This window comes from Aedes albopictus, chromosome 1, assembly GCF_035046485.1.
Source record: "Aedes albopictus strain Foshan chromosome 1, AalbF5, whole genome shotgun sequence".
In the NCBI taxonomy this organism is placed as follows: Eukaryota; Metazoa; Arthropoda; class Insecta; order Diptera; family Culicidae; genus Aedes; species Aedes albopictus.
The window spans coordinates 335,447,655-335,461,487 of NC_085136.1; the positions used below are offsets into that span (position 1 = coordinate 335,447,655).

The window sequence follows — 13,833 nt, forward strand, 5'->3', positions numbered from 1 at the left end:
AATAGAGCCGTCGCATGCCTAGTTTTGTCGCCATGACCAAAATTTCCTCGAAACGGGTTCTTCCAGGGCACATTCCGGCGGCCACGGGTTGGTCCGGGAGGTCACTGGTCCTTCATACGGTTACTATGATGATGAATATGCAAAATCATGAAGCTAGAGCCGTCACATGCCTAGTTTTGGCGCAATGGTCAAAATGTCCTCGAAATAGGTTCCTCCAAGGCACATTCCGGAGGTCACGGGTAGGCCAGAGAGGTCACTGGTCCTTTTTACGGTTACTATGATGATGCATATGCAAAATCATGAAGATAGAGCCGTCGCATGCCTAGTTTTGTCGCCATGAGCAAAATGTCCTCGAAACAGGTTCCTCCAGGGCACATTCCGGTGGTCACGGGTTGGCCAGAGAGGTCACTGGTCTCTTTTACGGTTACTATGATGATGAATATGCAAAATCATGAAGATAGAGCCGTCGCATGCCTAGTTTTGTCGCCATGGCCAAAATTTCCTCGAAACGGGTTCCTCCAGGGCACATTCCGGAGGCCACGTGTTGGTCCGGGATGTCACTGGTCCTTTATACGGTTACTATGAAAATATATATGAAAAAACATGAAGATAGAGCCGTCGCATGCCTAGTTTTGTCGCCATGAGCAAAATGTCCTCGAAACAGGTTCCTCCAGGGCACATTCCGGCGGCCACGGGCTGGCTAGAGAGGTCACTGGTCCTTTTTACGGTTACTATGATGATGAATATGCAAAATCATGAAGTTAGAGCTGTCGCATGTCTAGTTTTTGGGGAATTTTCCAGAAGTACCTCCGAGAACTCTTCCAAAAGTTATTCCTGGGATTCTTCCAGAAGTTTTTTTTTTTCGGGGAATCTTCCGAAAGTTCCTCCGGGAACTGAACCAGAAGTTTTTTTTCTGGGAATTTTCAGAAGGAACATCTTGCTGAAGTTTCTCTGGGAATTTGCACGGAAGTATCCCCAAAAAACCATCCAAAATTTCTTGCGGAAATTCTGCCGAATGATCCTTCAGAAAATTGTTAAATGTTTCCTTTTGGGATTCTTGAAAAAGTTCTTCCGGAAATTTGTCTGGGAATTCAATTGAAAGTTTCCCACTGCGTGACGCTGGTGTTCTTAGGAGCCTCCAGTTCAGTCTAAACGTTGTATATCTCGCGTTCTGGACCACTTAGAAGAACACTGTCTTCGGCAAAGTTGCTCAGAAGACTAAAAGCTTTCACATAGAAAACAATTTAGTTCGAGAATCACTCACTGCGTAGCGCTAGTGCTCTTTTGAGCCTCCAGTTCAATCTAAACGTTGTATATCTCGCGTTCTGGACCACTTAGAAGGATACTGTCTTCGGCAAAGTTTCTTTTACCTTGACATTTTGCTTCTGTTAATGGCATCCTAGGCTTTCTAGCGAAACGAGCCTGAAAATGAAGCTATGTAGAATTCTCTTCGATAGGTCGGACTAGAAGCTATCAAGTTTGACATTATTAAAATGCGCTTTGAAAATTTTCCAGAATAGCTTGGATAACTCTTCATATATAGGGTCGCCCACGTCTAAAGCCTGGAGCACATAGCGTCCATTCCGTCGAGGTTTGCGTTTTTTTGACAGTTTTCCCATGGGAAATGTGTCAAACTACTGTCACGCGCACGCAAACGTATGCATTGTGTGGGGCACTTAAGTCTTGGTAGTCCCTGATTGCATTAACAGTTGAAGCTAAGGCTCCCATGCCCCACCAGCCAGATAACCGGGTTTTGCAAACTAAGCATTATTTGTGGCAACACTTTGAGCGGCATGATGGAACTATGCCGAGCGCGCTAAGTGTTATTAGACCACTAATGTAGTCGCATGAAGTGGGTGACGAGGTACATAAGTATCATTAAAGCGTGCTTAACCGTTATTGCAATATTGAGGCTCCAGTTTGACTTAAGTTTGGAATACATAACAACTCATGAGAAAACTCCCCTAAATGCAAATACAGAAACAATAGTGTTGAACTCATCCACTGATTTACGGTAATCTGACTTGCGTCTTTCCGGGTTGACCTACATTCCTATTCCTCTAATCGCACTCTACATACCTAGCCCTCCATATCTACAGTCCTTAGGACTCCTGGTTTACCACTTATTTAAACATTTTATTGACTTTAAATAGATGTTTCAATATATTCACTTTTTTCTCTTTCCTTTCTTTTGCAACAAAAAAGTCACGAACATCAACAAAACAAAGCACGGAAAAAATCTAAAACTGAATAAATAATTAAAAATGCATGGAAAAATAATATTTCGGAAAAGTGAATGGTTCAAACGTAAGAAAAACAGCATAATATATTGTTACATAAAGATCGGATGTAAATGTATAGTAGCAACAATGTGCACAGCTTTTAGCGAACCATCCCATTACAATACACTTTATTGTAGCTGGTACACTGTATGGTGCAGGAATGGTTTTCACCAAATACCCTATGGTTAGTTTTTATCCGGGTTTCGCATGGAAAACAATTTAGTTCGAGAATCACTCACTGCGTGGCGCTGGTGTTCTTAGGAGCTTCCAGTTCAGTCTGAACGTCGTATATCTCACGTTCTAGACCACTTAGAAGGATACTGTCTTCGGCAAAGTTGCTCAGAAGACTAAGAGCTTTCGCATGGAAAACAATTTAGTTCGAGAATCACTCACTGCGTGGCGCTGGTGTTCTTAGGAGCTTCCAGTTCAGTCTGAACGTCGTATATCTCACGTTCTGGACCACTTTGAAGGATACTGTCTTCGGCAAAGTTGTTTTGAAGACTACAAGCTTTCACATAGGAAACAATTTAGTGCGAGAATTACTTACTGCGTGGTGCCAGTGTTCTTGGGGCATCCAGTTTGGTCAAAACGTCGTATATTTCACGATCCGGACCACTTGGAAGAATAAGTTTTTGGCAACGTTGTTCATAAGACTGAAAACTTTCACATTGCAATCAATTTAGTTCGAGAATCACTCACTAAGTGATTCTTCTTTGATCCACTGGATGTCTTACAGTCTTACATGTTATCCGTTGTCAAGTGAAAGTTATATTCTGTCTGCGGTCTCTGGCTGAAGACGCTGTGCAAATTTATCAGGCAACTCTTACGGGATTTTCTTCAACAATTTCTTTGAAATATTCATCTGTAAACCCTTTGGAAATTTAGTTGACAATTACTTTAGTAATTCTTTCAACAGCTCTTTGCAAATTTGAATTTTTCAAATTTCTTCAATATTCTTCCTGTATTGCAAACTCCTTAAGAAAATCCTTGCAGAATTCCATTTGTTATTACTTTGGAAATTAGATACTCTCTTACGAATTAAAAAAAAAAATGCAATATGGCGGTATTGCCGGAGAAAATCTCAAAGGAATTACCTAAAGAATTTCCTGGTTTCTTCCAGTTTTCACTTAAACTGCACGTGCACACTTAGATATAACTATGGTTTCACTTTCGAACACGGGTATGGTGCAAACGAACACGGCTACGGTGCAACGTAGTGGTCGATAGCCAAGATTGGATAACATCCAATTGGGTCGAGCTAAATCAAAAGAATCCTTTATTGTCTGAAAGTTCTAGGGTTTTTATACCCTGTCAAATACAATACATTGCATGTGTCTGAAAGAGTGGTATGTTGAAGGTGCGACTGAAAACCTCAGCATGCCATGACTTTAGTTTGTAGATTTGAATTTTTGAATAAAATTATTAGTTGTTATTTGACCGTCTAGCAATCAAGTTGTTTTATTGCATTCGGTCCGACCTACGGCCACATCCCATAGGTTATGGGCCATTTAGAAGAAAATTCAAAAAGAGTTCAAGTTTTATAGTTCCTCAAGATTTTTTCACGATCCCGATATGGACGGAAGCAAGTTCGGCCTGGAAAAGCTGAAGAGCGGCGGCTACGAATGCTGGCAATTTAAGGTGGAGATGCTGCTGGTGCGCGAAAACCTTTGGAAACACGTGACGGAGGCCGCCCCAGAACCTCTGACGGACGCGTGGAAGGACGGAGACGCCAAAGCACGGGCCACCATCGTGTTGCTGGTCGACGACAGTCAACACCCGCTAATCCGGAACTGCAAGACCGCCAAGGAGACCTGGGAAGAGTTGCGGAAACACCACCAGAAGACGACGATGTGCACCCGCGTGTCGTACCTGAAAAAGCTGTGCAAAGCTGAGTACGCCGACGACGGGGACATGGAGGGCCATCTGTTCCGCATGGAGGAGCTGTTCGCTAGCCTCGCAAACGCCGGACAGGAGCTGGAGCCCAGTTTGAAGGTGGCGATGGTGCTGAAGAGCATGCCGGATTCGTTCGACATCCTGACGACAGCGTTGGAAAGCCGTTCCGACGACGAGCTCACCATGGAGCTGGTGAAGCGAAAGCTGCTGGATGAAGCGCAGAAGCGAGCCGAAAAAAGCCACCGAGGTGAGTCGATCCTGCGTGCTGGTGGGGACAAAAAGTCCATTATCTGCCACAATTGTCACAAGCCCGGACATTTTAAGCGCGAATGCCCAGCTGGACGGGAACCCACAAATGGCGGTGCTAGCCAGAGCCACGTGTCCAAGAAAAAACCGAAACCAAAGGCGACGGTTGGCATGGCAACGCCATTCGCATTCATGGTTGCTGCGACCGAGAGAGCATCGAACGTGTGGATTATCGACTCTGGAGCAACATCGCACATGTGCTGTGACCGTGCATTTTTCGACGAGTTGAAACCAAGCACGGGAATTTCCATCACGCTGGCCGATGGAAACGAGACGTTGGTGAGAGGTGTCGGTTCGGGGCGCCTATTCTGCCAGGATGAAGAAGGTAAGCCACAAGAAATTATTCTTTCCGAAGTGTTCTACGTCCCGGATTTGGAGTCGAACCTGATATCGGTCGGAAGGCTGGTAGCGAAAGGAGCCGAGGTAATATTTTCTGGTCGCCGGGGGTGTGTTATCCAACGTGACGGGATTGCCGCAGCAGTAGCGAAGAAAATTGGTGGGCTCTACCAGTTGAAGACGGCTAAGGAGTGCGGTATGGTTGCGTCCCTCCACAGTAAAAAATTGCATCCACCACTGGCACCGCAAATTAGGCCACCGTGATCCTGATGCAATACATCGAGCGGCGCATGCGGTTTGGCTACCGGCATGAGCATCCAAAAATGTAGCGTGTTCCAAACGTGCGAGTGCTGCGTCGAAGGTAAGATTTCCCGGCTGCCATTTCCGAGGAAGGAGGACCGACAATCTGCAAAGGTGCTGGACATTATCCACACGGACATCTGTGGGCCGATGAACACCGTGTCGCCTGGTGGTTCGCGGTATTTCCTCACGATGATTGACGACCACAGCCGGTACACCGTCGTGTATTTCCTCAAGAAGAAGTCGGAAGCTGCGGATGTAATAGAGGATTATGTGAGTATGGTTAAAAATCGATTTGGAAGATGTCCGACTGTTATTCGTTCCGACCAGGGAGGCGAATACAAATCGAAGCGTTTGGGACGATTCTATCGTGTCAATGGGATCGCTCCCCAGTACACGACTGGCTACGCACCGGAGCAAAACGGTGTCGCGGAGAGGAAAAACCGTTCGATCGTCGAGATGGCCGATGCATGCTGATCGACGCGAAGATGGGCTATGAGTTCTGGGCGGAAGCGGTCAACACGGCCGTGCATTTGCAGAATATGCTACCATCGAGGTCCGTCAAGAGGACACCCTTCGAGCTCTGGTTTGGGAAGAAACCGGATTACGGACGATTGCACATTTTTGGGTGCACTGCGTTCGTTCACATTCCTCAAGAGAAGCGAAGCAAGTTGGCACCGAAGGCGCAAAAGTTGACGTTCGTCGGCTACTCGGACTGCCACAAGGCGTTCCGCTTCATCGACAAAGCGACGAAGAAGGTAGTCATCAGTCGTGATGTACGTTTCGTGGAAATGGAGGACGAAGTCGAAAACGAGGGTTCGACGCACCGGTCACCGTCAGCGACGATGGTGGAGTACGAGTCAGTGCTTTCACGACCAGCTGTGGAAGACGAATCCGACGATGATGATGCCTCGGTTCAGGAGGAGTACGAGTCCGATTCCTCATCTTACGACTCACCGTGTGAAGATGTGCTCGACGACGATGATTGTCATGGCAACGGGAATGAAGAAGAAGAAGAGATGCCACTTCGGCGTTCTACTAGAAGCACGATGGGACAGAAACCAGTTCGATTCCGGGAGACCACCGGCATGGCGCGCAAGCTTGTGGCGGAACCGAGAAGTTTCGCTGAAGCAGTCAACGGTCCAGAGGCGGCGCAGTGGCGTGCTGCAATGGATGATGAAATCAAGTCACTGAAGATGCACGGTACCTGGAAGCTGGTGAATCTGCCCGCTGATCGCAAACCCGTAGGCAGCAAGTGGACTTTCAAGCGCAAGGTCGACGAGAATGGCAACGTTGCGCAGTACAAGGCCAGGCTGGTTGCGCAAGGATTCTCCCAGAAATTCGGGACGGACTTCGACGAGGTGTTCGCCCCGGTAGTGCGACAGGTAACGTTCAGGGTGTTGCTCACAGTTGCCAGTGCGAAGAACATGCTGGTAAAACATGCAGACGTCAAGACGGCCTACCTCAACGGCGACCTGGATGAGACGGTCTACATGCGGCAACCGCCCGGCTACGAGGTGGGTGACAAGAGCTCCGTATGTTTGCTGCAGAAGAGTCTGTACGGTCTCAAGCAAGCGGGACACATGTGGAACCGGAAATTTGATGGCGTCCTGAAACAACTAGGCTTCACGCAGTCAGCCAACGATCCGTGCTTGTACGTCCGACGACGAGGCAACCAGTGTACGTATCTGGTCGTGTATGTGGACGATATGGTCATCGCTTGCCACACCGAAGAAGAGTACGCCGAACTGATGACAGCTCTAAACCGCAGCTTTACGGTAAAATCGTTGGGGGGTATTAGCCATTTCCTGGGCATCCAAGTCCGACGCAGCGAGGAGCAGTTTTCCCTCAATCAACGCATCTACATCCAGACGTTGTTGGAGCGTTTTGGGTTGAATGAAGCGAAATCGTCGAAGATTCCTTTGGACCCTGGCCACCTGCAACAAAAGGAGGAGAGTGAGAAGCTGCCGAACAATCACCAGTACTCAAGCTTGATTGGTGGTTTGTTGTATGTGGCAGTTGTGACCGTTCACTTCGGGTCACAATAAGAATATTCGGTGGGAAGGCCAGTTAGAGGTTTAGCCCGAAATTATTGTCATTTTTGTTTTATTGTTTTATTGAAAGTAAATGTCTAAATGTAAAATCAATGTCTGTCTCCACTTTTGTTAGTGTTTGAGTGACGTTTATTTTGCATTTAATAGCCCTTGGTTGATGTCCTAATGTGAATTATTTATTTTGTTTGTTTTGCTCACTCCGACTGTAGTTTAGATAATTTATTTATTTATTTATTTAATTATTTATTTATTTATTTACTTACTTATTTATTTATTTATTTATTTATTCATATTTATTAATTTGTTTATTGTTTTTGTCCAGATGCTTTATTTTTTTATAGATGCTTTATTTACGTTTTTTATTTATCACCATTTAGATTTCATATTTATTGTAGAGTTACTTTTCATATTTATTTTCATATATTCAAGTTAATTTCAATTTATTTATTTCAAATTTGCGGAGACAAGTGTAGGAGATTCAAATTGTTAAGGCTATGCATGCAGCCAGTTTTGTCGGAGTTAGTGTGTAAAGTAGTATAGGTCATCAACCAATCTCTGTTAGTGTGTAAGGTTTCTTTCGTTCATCATCGTATCTCCGTTCGTCGTACCGTCGTTCGTCGTCATCTCCATGGTCTCTCCCTCTCTCATCGGCTCTCATGACCCTGACCATGAAATTTTGTGCCAACTCATGGTGCCTATAAATGGAATGGGCAAAATAGGGTCGGTCTCTTATTTTGTGCTAAGTCCGGAGGAGTGAAGGCAGTGACGGTTCGCGGTTTAGTACGTCATTATAACTAACCGTAGTAGTTCCGCGTAAGTTAGTGTATGGTTTTTTAAATCAAACCCTTAAATCGATACAAAAATTACACGTTAAAACTTACGGACTAAAAGGTGTAAACGGTAACAGTAAAAACATCACCAAACATTTAAACGCCTTAAAAAGTTAAATCTATAGTACGGGTCTATGTGATAATCACCACGAACGATTAGAAAAAGCACCTAATTTTGAAACGTTAGTTCTAGTCGCGTTAATATTGCATAGGCCATTCAACGTACGAAAAGTCAAGCGAGCAAGTGGTGAAGACAATAACTGCAGTGAAAGAAATTAAAAGTGGTCGAGTGGACAGTATGTGTTGGGTGATGTTAAGTAAAAACTGTGTCTGTCCAACTCACAATAGGTGCACGCTCGCTTGACATTGACCACTAGTAGTGCGCGCGAAAAATTCGGTACCACTCCCCGGACTCGGAACTGTGGCCATCGCTACACAGGCCAAACCGTCAGTGAAGTGATTCCCTAGCCAATTGTGGGAATAGAAGGAAGAATAAATAGAAAGTAGAAGGAGAAAAGAAACGGGAAGAAGAAGGAGAAGAAGAAGAAAAATAAGAAGCAGGAAACCCCCGGAGATGCAGAGGAACCAGCTTCGAGAATGCAGCATGTCGACCATCGCAGCAAACGGCCGCAACGGTGAGCTCTAAAAGTTGTGAATACCCGAGTAAATAAATTTTCAAAATTAGTGCACGATAAATATTAACCGATCTTTCCTTTTCAATAAATTATTATGTAAGGCCTGCTAAACCCTAATTGAGTATTGTTAATTTTTTTATGTAAAGAAAATCTTGTTTCCGACATTTTGTTTTGTATTGTCCGCCTTGCCACCGAATATTAACGGGAAGATTGTCCGGGAGAACCGCATTGCAAACGACCCTGTAAAAAGTGTGTTGATAACCCCGGCTTCATTGACTTTCCTACAGGCCTCTGACACGGCCTATATCAATGCATTGGAATCATGGTAGACAGGATGTCCTGGGCGCTAATAAATAGCGCCCACTGTCAAATGCGAAAACATCAACATTTTTTTGTTTAACGTTTATTTTGGGTTGTTGATCAGTTTTTGGAATCATTTTTTTCACCTGTTATGATCACAAAACACGTCAAACTCGCTTTAATATTAATGTACGGTAAGAGGAGCATGCGATTAGTTGAATAAAGCAACCTAACAAACACGCATTGTGAATGTGATTTCGTGTATGGCTCACAACATCAAACAAAAACTGCGTTTGTTGATTACACGCTCGTTTTAATTTGCACGAATATGAGTATAAGGCAGTGAGATGTTGGCTACAATATATTTCATTCATGCCAGGGGCCTGCTTTCCTATGGGTCAGGGGTTCCCACCCCGCTTTCAGTAAGTATCAATTGGCGCCCAACGTGGGGCTGCTCCGCCAGTTCCGGTTACAATTCGTTTAATGATTTTTCGTGGAGACCAGAGGAGCTCTTTCCAACGGATTGTGCGAATCTAATGGAGTGAGCCTGTCCACCTTCAGTCTCGGGCAGCCTCCAGGGAACGGTCAAAGTCTGTGGAATTGTGGATCATCAGGTTTCTTATTGATCGGATTGCGGGCATTTCGTATGTCGAGATTGTTCATGGTGCGTCAGAATAAACTACATGTATAGGCCATCATTTCAGTTGTTGAGTTCAATCACAGGTTAGAAATTCTCGCCTCAACCTTATTGTGGTTGATTTTAAATTACTATTCTAGAGACCAAACTTTCTTCTACGTCTCTTTCAACATCAAACGTCACAAGATTCACCTTGGACAAAAAAATTACTTATTATGCTACCACACTCAGACTTGTCCTCACACACACAAATTCATTCATAAACCCCCAAATCATTCATACACTTATGAACACACATTCATTCACTCAATTTTACAAATTAATTCGCCTTATCGAAGCTAGATTTATGAGCTAATTATGCTAGGGCGCCCTAAAACTAATGTTCGTCAAACTACCACTCTCCTAGGATAGAGTGGCTATGACTTTTAGTTTAAACTTTCGAATAACGCTCACTCAATTCGCATTTTCACTGAACTCGCTTGCTTTTGCAAGTGAAGAATTTGAAAATTCCGACGAACGGCGCTATTCTGTTTTCCGTGTATCCATTCGGAACTCCGACATGGATGTGGCTGTGTGCGTGCATACTGCGCACATCTAATAGGTAATTGTTTACACTTATAACTGTCAATGAACTCAACGACTACGACGATGACACAAAACAAAATAGGAGGACTGACGACGAGATTGTGTTGCTGCTGAATTTGCTACTATTTTTGGCAAGTGTTTTAACGATGTTATTTCTGATAATTTTGTTTCAGTTTTAGGCGAATGCGACGAGAACTATACACAGACACTGCAGAAGTGGATGATTAACAATAACTATTGGGACAACATTGAAAACATACTAAACTATGAATGAATGTGATTTGTTTACATCTGGAGTAAAAGAAACTGATGTTCTGATGACGATACACGAATTATTTACCCTGGTTTTAGATGCTGTGCTGGCCAAATTCCAAGACTTTTTCCGCTCAAGTCTTCTAACTCGTATGACGACGAGCCAATTTTCTTTTTTACGCGGCAGGGAAGAAATAGAGGGCCGTATTTCGCGTTGTATCTCTCTGTGGCATTGGAAAGCTTCATGTTTCTCCTATAGACGAGCTGACCATCAACAAACGATTTAGAGTACTCGCGATGACGAAGATTGTAGTGACGGCGAGAAGTTTCATGCGCTTTTTCTAGGTTTTTGGAGACCAAATCGAAGATTCTGGAGAACATTTGCTTTCGCCGTTCATTTTGCTGCTCGAGTGAGAGGGGTTCCTCATGACGGGCTAGTTTATGGTCTGCTCCGGACTCAGAAAGCTCGTGTCCGTGCGTAATAAAGTACGGAGTAAAACCGGTCGAGGCATGCACACTAGTGTTGAGAAGCATTTCGATCTCAGCAATTCGAGTGTCCCAGAGCCTTTGGTCCTCCTTGACGTAGGTTCTAATGGCAGTGTTGATCGTACGGTTAACTCTTTCTACAGGGTTTGCCTGAGAATGGTACCTCGAGTTCAACCAATGTGTGATTTGGAACTGTTTGAGAAGCTCTTTAAAGTCTTTGGAGGTAAAGCAGCTGCCATTATCAGTGATAATCACTTCAGGCGCTGAGTTTCGGAGGAACCATTGCTCCTTTAAGATGGAACAAAGGCTCGAACTACTGATGCTTCGAACTGGCTGTATCAGAACCCACTTGGAGAAGTAGTCCGATACAACGAGTATGTGCTGATTGCCCCGACGGCTACGCGGGAGTGGGCCGATGTAATCCGCTGAAATGATCTGCCAGGGACGACTCGCGATTCTCATATTCCCCATTTCAGGTGCTGTGGGTTTCGTGGCTGGTTTGACCTCTTTGCAGGTACTACACAGCTGAACGTAGCGTCGAACTTCTCCTGCCATTTTAGGCCAATAATAACGTTGGCGTATTCGCGCCAACGTTCTGTCATAACCAGGGTGAAAATTAGAATCGTGGCAGTCTTTGAGAATGCCTGGAATCTCCGAAATTTGCGGAACAACTTTCCACTCGAAGCGAGAATCCGCGGGGGTATCGCGTGCAGAAACGAACTTGTGAAGACGGCCATGCTCCACTCTGAAGTCCACGTAGTCGTCGGGCTGGCTCAACACCTTGTTAACCATAGTGGAATACCAGGAGTCGGACGAGTCGATGACGGCTATCAGGCTTCTAGACAAAGCGTCGGCGACAACATTGTCCTTGCCTTTTCGATGGATGACAGTCATGTCGAACTGTTGCAGGTCTAAAGACCATCGGCTGCATCTCGATCCTACTTTCCACTTGGTCTTCAAGATGTGGGTCAGCGCAGACGAATCAGTGACCAGGGTGAAGTGGTAACCTTCGATATAGCCTCGGAAGGCATCAATGGCTAGAAGTGCTGCCAATGCCTCTTTTTCTGCGGCGTGGTAGTTTTTCTGAGGCGTTGTAAGTTTGTGCGAGTAATAGGCTATAACTCGCTCGCCCTCGTCGTGTTGTTGCGTTAGTATTCCCGCAACGGCGACGTCACTAGCGTCCGTCTGAATTACAAATTCCTTTGTAAAATCGGGACTTCCTAGTATTGGGGAGGAGATTAGAAGTTCTTTGATTCTGCAGAAGGCTTCTTCTGCAGAATCATTCCAATGGATCACCTTGGATTTGGTTTGCAGGAGATCACTTAATGGAGCTGTCACTCCGCTGAAGTCGGCTATGAATCTTCGGTAATAGTTCACCATTCCTAGGAATCTTCGGAGCTTTGTTATTGTTGTTGGCCGCTCGTATTTGTGGAGTTTGGGATTTCTCTGGAAAGGAATCACCCCTCACGTGCAGTATACACAACTTACCCAGGCTGACGTTGGTTCGCAAGTGGCAAGAGTGAACGCTGTTGGGTGACGCCTGGAGTTGTTGCTGCGCAAGCGGGGATGCTAACATTGTCTGCTTGACAGTTCGCATCACATTCAAATGCGCTATATCGCCTGCTGTGATCATTCTCTTTATCACAGCTTTATTCAGTACATCTTATATCTCACATCCTTCTTCTACTCTGAAAAAGTTTTGCACATTTTTAACCTAAAATTGAATTTCCGTATCTCAATTTGGAGTATTTACTTACAACCATTCAACATAATTAACTGTTATAATACATCGTCATATACGTTGCAGCTGCTGCCATGGCTGCCGAATACAGTTTTCATTGTGAGGTACCATTCTGACTATGCTGCTGTTACTTTGTTTTCCAAAAAGATCGAACATTTTAGTACTTAACTGTAGGAATGATGTTTTCTGACGAGCAATGGTAGCTTGCACAGTGACGTCATCATTATCTCTCTCTCTCTTTTCCTCTCGTTCGGGGTCGCTTGATACAGCCGTCCTTGCTCTCAAAATAGTTTTGAGGGCAATGCTTAAAAATCATATGTGATTTTGTTGAAGTTTTGTTTGTAATGCAAGGCTCTATACTTGTAATATTTAAGAAAATTACCGCTTTGGTACTGGGTGGTTCTGAAAAAAAATCTTGCTCTTTGAGTCTTTATTCAATCTTATACCCGAATTTATCCCATTGCTCCGTCGTTTAAATTCGAGATATCTGATAAAATACATTATATATAATCTAGAGATCTATCTATAGATAAAGAGAATGAAGCATTGTCATTAATTGAAACACTAGCCACAGAAAACAAACTGCATCAACATAATCCTTCTTTTGGCTAGCCGACATTGACGGCACCTTTTGATAACCATTCGATCCCACATTGGCACGAATCAAAACTACGGGATTTTTCTAATATATTTTTTTTTGCGTACATTGCTAAGATTTATCGACCACGACAAACAACACGATGTAAGCTTCAGATCCGACATTTGTACGAAAGAAAACAACTCGATCTTGCTAACTAAGCTTTTCGTCAGCGAACATTGCCGGGACTGTCCCTCCACGGCAAGCAACATGCTGTAAGCTTCCGATCCGACATTTGCGCGAAGCAAAACAACGGGATCTTTCTAACCTAGCTTTTCGTCAGCGGGCATTGTCGGGATTCTTCCTCCACGACAAACAGCATGCTGTAAGCTTCCGATCCGACATTTGCACGATGCAAAACAACAGGATCTTTCTAACCTTGCTTTTCGGCAGCGGACATTGCCGGAGGTTTTCCCCCACGGCAAACAACACGCTGTAAGCATTCGATCCGACATTTGCACGATGCAAAACAACAGGATCTTTCTAACCTTGCTTTTCGGCAGCGGACATTGCCGGAGGTTTTCCCCCACGGCAAACAACACGCTGTAAGCATTCGATC

The 13,833-nt window shown here is 44.5% G+C and overlaps 1 protein-coding gene across 1 annotated transcript in view; it reads right to left on the bottom strand.

Annotated features, from left to right (window-relative positions):
* LOC134285824 (uncharacterized) overlaps positions 1-11,085 on the bottom strand; it is a 392,906-nt gene extending 381,821 nt beyond the window's left edge. The window contains exon 1 of the mRNA XM_062847431.1: positions 11,079-11,085. The gene's annotated coding sequence lies outside the window, so the exon portion shown is untranslated. The remainder of the gene's footprint in view (positions 1-11,078) is intronic.
* Positions 11,086-13,833: the final 2,748 nt, after the last annotated feature.